Source organism: Xenopus laevis, chromosome 5L (assembly GCF_017654675.1).
Source record: "Xenopus laevis strain J_2021 chromosome 5L, Xenopus_laevis_v10.1, whole genome shotgun sequence".
Taxonomy (NCBI): Eukaryota; Metazoa; Chordata; class Amphibia; order Anura; family Pipidae; genus Xenopus; species Xenopus laevis.
The window spans coordinates 168,308,654-168,318,032 of NC_054379.1; positions in this window are offsets into that span (position 1 = coordinate 168,308,654).

Sequence of the window (9,379 nt, forward strand, 5' to 3'; positions counted from 1 at the left end):
TGCTCAGTAAGGCTACAAATGTATTTTTATTGTTACTTTTTATTCCTCCTCTTTCTATTCAGGCCTCTCCTATTCATATTCCAGTCTCTTATTCAAATCAGTGCATGGTTGCTAGGGTTAGGGGGAATTTGGACCCTAGCAACCAGATGGCAGAAACTGCAAACTGGAGAGCTGCTGAATAATAAGCAAAATAACTCAAAAACCACAAATGATAAAAAATGCAAATTGTCTCAGAATATCCCTCTCTACATCATATTGACAGTTAATGCAAAAGTGAACAACCCCTTTAAAGGATTAACCCTCAAAAATGAATTGATTGAAACCTACTCCGAGTCCTTCTCTCAGCCCTTTTACACTTTATATTGATCTGCCCTGGTGCAAACTTGCTCAGTACTGGTAAAAGAGCCCCTCTAATTCTAACTGAGAATTGTTGGGTTAAAAGTGTGGTGGTAGCAGTCTAAAACTGCACATATCTGAGAAAGCGGATGTAAAGTTACATACATGACATGCCCTCGATTGCAGTCACTTCCACTGGTCACTGTATTTGCACAGGGCACGAGTATCTGTCTTACACCAATGCGCCCCCTGTTAGTTGTTCTGATCAAATCTTGTCCTTACTAAACCCTTTACTGGATAACTGGGAGTACACTGAGCATGCAGGGGTTAAGCCAACTTAGAGGAGGAGTCTCCTGACTGTGGTATTACTTGTATAACTAGTACTGGTCCTCCAGTGTCCAGCGATTCCCTACAGTGAGTGACAACATATACAGTAGCGATGGGTGAGTGTAAATGTCACTTTTACTGCTCCTCATCCTCTTCTGCCCTTTTCTTTCCTGATTATGGAACTCACACCTTCCCTCTTCATATTTCCTCTCTGTACTGCCATTTGGAGAGCTAATTCTGACTCCTGAAACAATGTAGCCCAGTGATTCCCAGGCATAGAGAAAGGGACAATGACAGTTACACAGAACTATAAACCCAGTGAGAATGAGGAATGAATGGATATTGGGAAGTTGTATCAGGAGTCAGAAGCAGCAGTGCAAGAGAGAGAAAGGGCACCAGAGCACACATGACAGTACATCAGAACTATAAAACCCAGTGGATTTATAGAGGAATGAATGGAGATATTGGGAAGTTGTATCAGGTAGTCAGGAATGGCCATGCACGTGCGAGAGAAGAGAAAGGGACAGGACACAGATGACAGTGTATCACAGAAATCTATGAACCCAGTGAGAATGAGGAAATGATCATGGATATTGGGAAGTTGTATCAGGAGTAGAGCTAGCAGTTGCAGAGAAGAGGACAGACACAATTGACAGTTGACAGAACTATAAACCAGTGAGAATGAGGAATGAATGGATTATTGGGAAGTCCTGCTATCAGGAGTCAGGAGAGAAAGCAAGCAGTGCATGAGAAAGTGGACAGAACACATATGCTGTTAGACAGGAACTATAAACCCAAGTGAGGAATGAGGAATGAATGGTATATTGGGAAGTTGATGCAGGAGTCAAGAAGCAGCAGGACAGAGAAGAGAAAGGAAACACAATGGACAGTACACAAGAACTATAAACAGTGAGGAATGAGGACATGACGATGGATATTGGGAAGATTTGTATCAGGAGTCAGAAGCGAGCAGTTGCAGAGAGACAAGAGAAAGGGCAGACACAATGGACAGTTACAACAGAAACTATAAACCCAAGTGAGATGAGGAATGATGAATGAGTATTGCGGAAAGTTAGTATCAGAGTCAAAGCGTAGCTAGTTGAGAGAATAGGACAGACACAATACATGTTAACAGAACTATAAACCAGTGAGACATGAGGAATGAATGGACTATTGGAAAGTTGTATCGTGAGTCAGACAAAGCAGCAGGTGCAGAGAAGGACAGTACACAAATGGACAGTTAGAGCGAGAAACTTATAACCCAGTGAGGAATGAGGAATGACATGGATTACTTGGAAGTGTTATCATGGATAGTAGAGGCAGCAGTTGCAGAGAAGAGAAAGGGACAGAACAATGACAGTTACAGCAGAACTATAAACCCAGTGAGAATGAGGAATGACATGGATATGGGAGTTGTATTCATTGAGTTTCAGAAGCAGCTAGTGCCAAGAATGAGAAAAGGGACAGGACACTGAATACAGAGTACACAGAACTATTGAGAAACCCTTATGTGAGATATGTAGGATGATTTTATGGATATTGGGAAGTTTGTTATCAGGGAGTCTAGATTTTTTTGGCCAGCAGTGCAGATAGAGAGAATGGTAGATGAATGGATATTGGGCAGATGTGTATCAGAGTCAGATGGCGCAGTTTGCAGAGAAGAGAAGACACGACATATGAGCTTGTTACACAGAGACTAGGTGAAACCCAGTGAGATTGAGGGAAATGATTTATGGATATTGGGATAGTTTTGTAAGGAGTCAGAAAGCTAGCAGGTGTCAGGAAAGGGGACAGACACTAATGAAGTTACACAGAAAGGGTGATAACCCAGTGAGAATGAGGAACTGAATGGATATTGGGAAGTTGTATCAGGAGTCAGATAGCGCAGTGCAGGAGAAAGACGAAAGGGACAGGACACACAGACAGTTGAACAGACACTATTAAACCCAGTGAGGAATGAGGAATTATCATGGATATGGGAAGTTGTATCAGATGGGTCAGATGAAGCAGCAGTTGCAGAGAAGATAGAAAGGACAGACACAATGACAGTTAACACAGAAAATCTATAACCCGAGTGAGAATGTTAGGGGTAATGAAATGTTGATTATTGGTTGAAGTTTGTAATTCAGGTAGTTCTAGAGAAGCAAGCAGTGCCAGAAGAAGAGAAAGTGGATCAACACCAACATGTAACAGGGTTTATAAGAATATAACCCTCGTTGAGATTATGAGGAATGATGGATATGTGTGATCATTGTTATCATGGAGTCAGAAGCTGCAGTGCAGAGATAAGGACAGTACACCATGGACAGTTTACACAGAACTATAGAAACCAGTAGAATGAGGAATGAATGGATATTGGGAAGTTGTATCAGGAGTGCAGAGAGCAGAGTGCATGATAAAAGGGACACGGACACATGAAGTTACACAGAACTATAAACCCCAGGTGAGAATGAGGACTAGGAATGCGATTATGGGAAGTTTGTATCAGGAGTAGAAGCAGCAGTTTTGCAGAGAAGAGAAAGGGACAGACACAATGACATTTAGCACAGAACTCTAAAAACCCAGTGAGAATGAGGAATGATGGTCATATTTGGGAATGTTGTATTCAGGAGTCAGAAGCGCAGTGGCAGAGAGAGAAAGGACAACACATATGACATTACACAGAACTAATAAACCCAGTGAGAATGAGGTAATGGAATGGCATATTGGAAGTCTGTATCAGGATTCAGAAGCAGCAAGTGCAGAGAAAGGGGACAGACCAAATGACCAGTTACACCGAATATAAAACCAGTGAGAATGAGCGAATGAATGGATATTGGGAAGTTGTATCAGGAGTCAGAAGCAGCCTCATCGCGGGTTATAGCTAGAGATAATGGGTACAGACACGAAAGGACATGTTACACAGAACCTTAAAACCCAGTGAGAAATGAGGAGATGAACTGATGGATACTGTGGTGAAGTTAGTATCAGGAGTCAGGTCGGCAGCAGTTGCAGAGAACGAGAAATGGACAGACACAAATGGAATTAACACAACTATAAACCCAGGAGGAATGAGAATGAATGGATATTGGGAAGTTTATCAGGAGTCAGAAGCCAGCAGTGCAGAAGAAAGGACAGGACACAATGCAGTTTACACAGAAACTATAAACCCACGGCACCCCGGTTGTGAGAAGTGAGGATTATTGAAATGGATATTTGAGGAAGTCTGTATCAGGATAGCAGATAGCAGCAGTGCAGAGAAAGGGACAGACACAAGGACAGTTACACCAGAACTTAACCCAGTGAGATGAGGAATGAATGGATACTTGGGAAAGTTGTATCAGGATCAGAAGCAGCAGTGCAGAGAAGAGGAAGGGACAGGACACAGGATGACAGTTACACAGAACTATAAACCCAGTGGAAGAGGAAATCATGTAATGGATTATTGGGAAGTTGTATCAGGAGTCCAGAGCAGCAGTGCAGGAAGAGGAAAGGACAGACACAAATGAACAGTTACACAGAACATAACACCCAGTGGAATGAGGATGAATGGAGTATTGGGAAGTTGGTATAGGATGTCAAGCAAGCCAGTGCAGGAAAGGGGGACAGACACAATGATCAGTTACACAGAACTTAATATACCCAGTGAGGAATGAGAATGAATGGATATTGGAAGTTATGTATCAGGAGTCAGAAGCAGCAGTTGCAGAGAAAGGGACGACACAATACAGTTACACAGACTATAAAACCCAGTGAGAATGACGGAAATGAATGGAATATTGGGAAGTTGTAATTCTAGGAGTCAGGAGCAGTCCAGGCAGAGAAGAGAAAGGTGACAACCACAATAATTAGCACAGAACTAATACAACCCACGTGAGAATGAAGGGATATGATCTGATGGATATTAGGGAAGTTTATCAGGGTCAGAAGCAGGCAGTGCAGAGAACAAGCGACAGACACATGACAGTTACACAGACTATAAGCCCAGTGGAGGGAGAATGAGGATGACATGGATATTGGGAAGTTGTCATCAGGAGTCATGAAGCGAAGCAGTGCAGAGAAGGGACAGACACTAATGACAGTTACACAGAATATTACCCAGTTGATGAATGAGGAATGTAAATGGATATTGGGAGTTGTATTCAGAGTCAGATTTAGCAGCAGCTTGCAAGAAGGGACCAGACACAAGGACAGTTACACAGAACTTATAAACCCAGTGAAGAGATGAGGAATAGATGGATGTTGGGAAGTTGTAATCAGGTGTCAGAAAGCAGCAGGGCAGAGAAGAGAAAGGGACAGACACAAGTGACAGTTACACGAACTATAAAACCCAGTGAGAATGTGAAGGATATGAATGATATCTGGGAAGTTGTATCAGGACGTCAATGGTAAGCAGCAGTGCAGAGAAAGGGGACAGACACAATTGACCAGTTACACAGAAACTATTAAAACCCAGTGAGAGATGGGAATTGAATATATTGGGAGAGTATGTTTATTTCATGAGTCAAAGAGCATGTGCAGAGAAGGGACAGACACAATGACCAGTTACACAGAACTATAAACCCAGTTGAGAATGTGGAATGAATGATATTTGGGTAAGTTGTATCAGGAGTTCAGAAGCAGCAGTGCAGTAGAAACGAGAAAGGGCAACACCAATGACAGAGTACAAGAACTATAAACCCAGTCGGAATTGACAGGAATGTAAGATGGATATTGGTGATAGTTGTTCCAGGAGTCAGGCAGCAGTGCTAGAAGAAGAGAAAGGGACAGACACAATGACAGTTACACAAACTATAACCCAGTGAGACATGCAGGACATTGTATGGATATTGGAAGTAGATGTATACAGATAGTCAGAGAGCAGCAGTGGAGAAAGGGACAGACACATGACAGTTATAACAGAACTATCTAAACCAGTGAGAATGAGGATTATGAATGATATTGGAAGTTGTCTCAGGAGTCTAGAATGCAGCAGGCAGAGGAAAGGGACAGACACTATGCACAGTTACACCAGAAACTATAAACCCAGTGAGAAATGAGGACATGAGATGGATATTGGGGGAAAGTTGTATTCAGGAGTTCAGGACCCGGCATGCAGTGCGAGAGAAAGGGACTAGAACAATGACAGTTACACAGAACTATAAACCCAGTGAGAAATGAGGAATGAATGGATATTGGGAATTGTATCAGGAGTCAGAAGCAGCAGTTGCAGAGGAAAGGGACACGACACAATGACAGTTAGACAGAACTTATTAAACCACTGAGTGAGAATGAGGAATGTACATGAATATTGGGTACAGGATGTTATCAGGAGTCAGAAGCCGCAGTTGCAGAGAAGGGACAGACCACAATGACAGCTGACACGAAACTATAAACTCAGTGAGAATGAGGAATTGATATGTGGATATTTGGGACCAGTTTGTTATCAGGAGGCAGAAGCTAGCAGCGTGTCAGAGAAAGGGACAGACACTAAATACAGTATTACACAGAAGACTATAAAACCCATGAGAATGGAGGAGATGAAATGGATATTGGAAGTGTTATCAGGAGGTTCAGCAAGCAGCGGTCAGAGAAGATGAAATGGGACAGACACAATCGACAGTTACACAGAACTATAAACCCAGTGAGAATAGGAATGGATATCGGATACTGGGAGTTGTTTATCAGGAGTCAGAAGCAGCAGCGCAGAGTAGAGATACAGGATCAGAACAATGACAAGTTCACAGAACTGATAAACCCAGTTGAAGAATGGAGGAATGAATGGATATCTGGGAAGTATTGGTATCATGGGAGTCAGATAAGGCTACAGTGTCAGAGAAGAGAATAGCGGACAGACACATCGATGGAACAGTTCACATCAGAACTATTAAATCCAGTGAGAATGAGGAATGAATGGGATATTGGAGATGTATTCAGGAAGTCAAGATGGCAGCAGTGCAAGAGAAAGGGACAGACCACAATTGACGTTACACAGATAAAAACTATAAACCCAGTGAGAATAGGATATGAATGGATACGTTGGGAATGTGTTCAGGAGTCAGAAGCAGCAGCTGCAGAGAAAGGAACAGACACAATGACAGTTACACAGAACTATTAAACCAGTGAGAATGAGGAATGATGTGGATTATTGGGAAGTTGTCAGGAGTCAGAAAGCAGCCAGTGTGAGAAGAGAAGAAGGGACAGACACAGATGACAAGTTTACACAAACACTTATAAACCAGTGAACATGACGGAATGAATTGGATATTGGGAAGTGTGTATCAGGAGTCAGAGGGCAGCGTGCAGGAGAGAGGAAAGGGTACAGACACATAATGACAGTTACCAGAACTATAACCTAGTGGAATGAGGGATATGAATGGATATGGAGAAGTTGTATCAGTGAGTCAGAAGCAGCAGTGCAGAGAACAGGGATCAGTACACAATGACAGTTACACCATGAACGTATAAAACCTCAGTGAGAATGAGGCAATGTTAAATGGATATTGGGAAGTTTGTATTCAGTGGAGTCAGAGCAGTGCAGATGCATTGAGTGATAAGGGACAGACACAAGTGACAGTTATCACATGAAACTAATAAACCAGGTGAGGAATTAGGAATGAAGGATATTCTGGAAGTGTGTATCAGGAGTTCATACGGCAGCAGTGCAGACGAAAGGACAGACACAATGACAGTTACACATGAACTATAATATTACCAGTGAGAATAAGTTGAGATGAGTTATGTGATATGGGAAGTTGTATCAGGAAGTTTCAGATTTTAGCAGCAGGTGCAGTATTAAGGGACATGACACATGACCGTTAGACAGAAACATAAACCAGTGATGAATGGAGGGAATGTGAATGGACTATTGGGAAGGTTTGTATCGGTGTCAGAAGCCAGCAGGTGCAGAAGAAAGGGACAGCTCATCAATACAAGCTAGACAAGAAACTATAAATCCTGGAGATATGAGGAATGATAGGGATATTGGCGAAGTTGTACTCAGGAGTCAGAAGCCTGTAGCTAGTGCAGAGAAAGGGTCACAGACATAAATGGACAGTTACACCAGAACTATAAACCAGTGGAGAATGAGGATTGATATGTGATATTGGGAAGTTTGTATCAGAGTCAGAAGCAGTCAGTGCAGAGAAGAGAAAGGGACAACACAATGACAGTTCACATGATTACTAGTTAAAGCCCAGTGAGAATGTAGTATGAATGATATTGGGAAGTTGTATCAGGAGTTCAGACGCAGCGAGTGCAGAGAAGAGTAAAGGGACAGACACAATGACAGTTACACCAGAACTATAAACCCAGTGAGACGAGGAATGAATGGATATTGGGAAGTTGGTATCAGAGTCAGAAGCAGCAGTGCAGAGCTAAGGAGAAAGGGACAACACAATGACAGCTACACAGAACATAAAACCCAGTGAGAATGGAGGAATGAATGGACTATTAGGAAGTTGTATCAGGAGTCAGAGGACTAGGCTAGTGCACGCGAGAAAGGGACCAGACAGCAATGACAGTTACACAGAAGCATTATTAAACCCAGTGAGAATGAGGATGAATGGATATTGAAGTTTGTATTTCAGGAGTCAGAAGCGAGCAGTGCAGAGAGCAAGAGAAAGGGACCAGACACGAGATGACAGTTACACAGAAACATAACCCAGTGAAATGAGGAATCGAATGGATATTGGGAAGTTGTATCAGTGAGTTCAGAAGAGCAGTGCAGAGAAGAGAAAAAGGGACAGACACCAATGACAGTACCACAGAACTATAAACCCAGTGAGAATGAGGAATGGAATGGATATGGGAAGTTGTATCAGGAGTCAGAAGCAGCAGTGCCAGAGAAGGACAGACACTCTCAATGACAGTTACCAACAGAACTTATAAAACCGTGAGATATGAGGAATGAAGGATATTGGGATTATGTGTTCAGGAGCAGAATAGCAGCAGTGCAGCGAAGGGACAGACACAATGACTAGTTACACAGACTTAAACCCCAGTGAGAATGAGGAATGAATGGGATATTGGGAGTTGCTACTATCAGGAGTCAGATAGCAAGCAGGTGCAGAGAGAAGGACAGACACAATGACAGTTACACAAGAACTATAAACCCAGTGAGAAGACATGCAGGACATGAATGGTATTGTGGAATGTTGTATCAGGAGTCAAAGCAGTGAGTGCAGAGAAAGGACAGGACACATACAGTTACACAGAACTTATAAACCCAGTTGAGAATGTAGGAAGAATGGATATTGCAAGTTGTTCAGGAGTCAGAAGCAGCAGTGCAGAGAAGAGAAAGGATAGACATAGCACATGAACAGTTACACAGGACTATAACCCAGTGAAGTAATGCAGGTGAAAAATTGGTATTGGAGAAGTTATGTATAGGATCAGAAGCAAGCAGTGCAGAACGGAACGGAGCGGACTAGGCGGAAAGTAGGTCATCTCCCCGGAATAATTGCAGGGTTGTCATTAGGGAGGAACGACTCCGAGTATCGCTCGGGTTGAAACACTCTTGGGAGGTAGCGGGGAGATGGACCCAGGTGTCGGGTAAGAATGCGAGACTAGAGCGCTATACGGGTCTTGCGGGTAAGGTAAATCCGCATATGATGCTGGAGTATGCTGACCATATCTTTACCGAAGTCCTGGGGAATGTTGTTAGTAATCGCCGGCGGGGAGAGTATCCGTGCGATCTATTGTGAGCCTCTCGACTCCTATGCACACCTGCTCGTTGCTTTCTTACAGCCCCGCAATG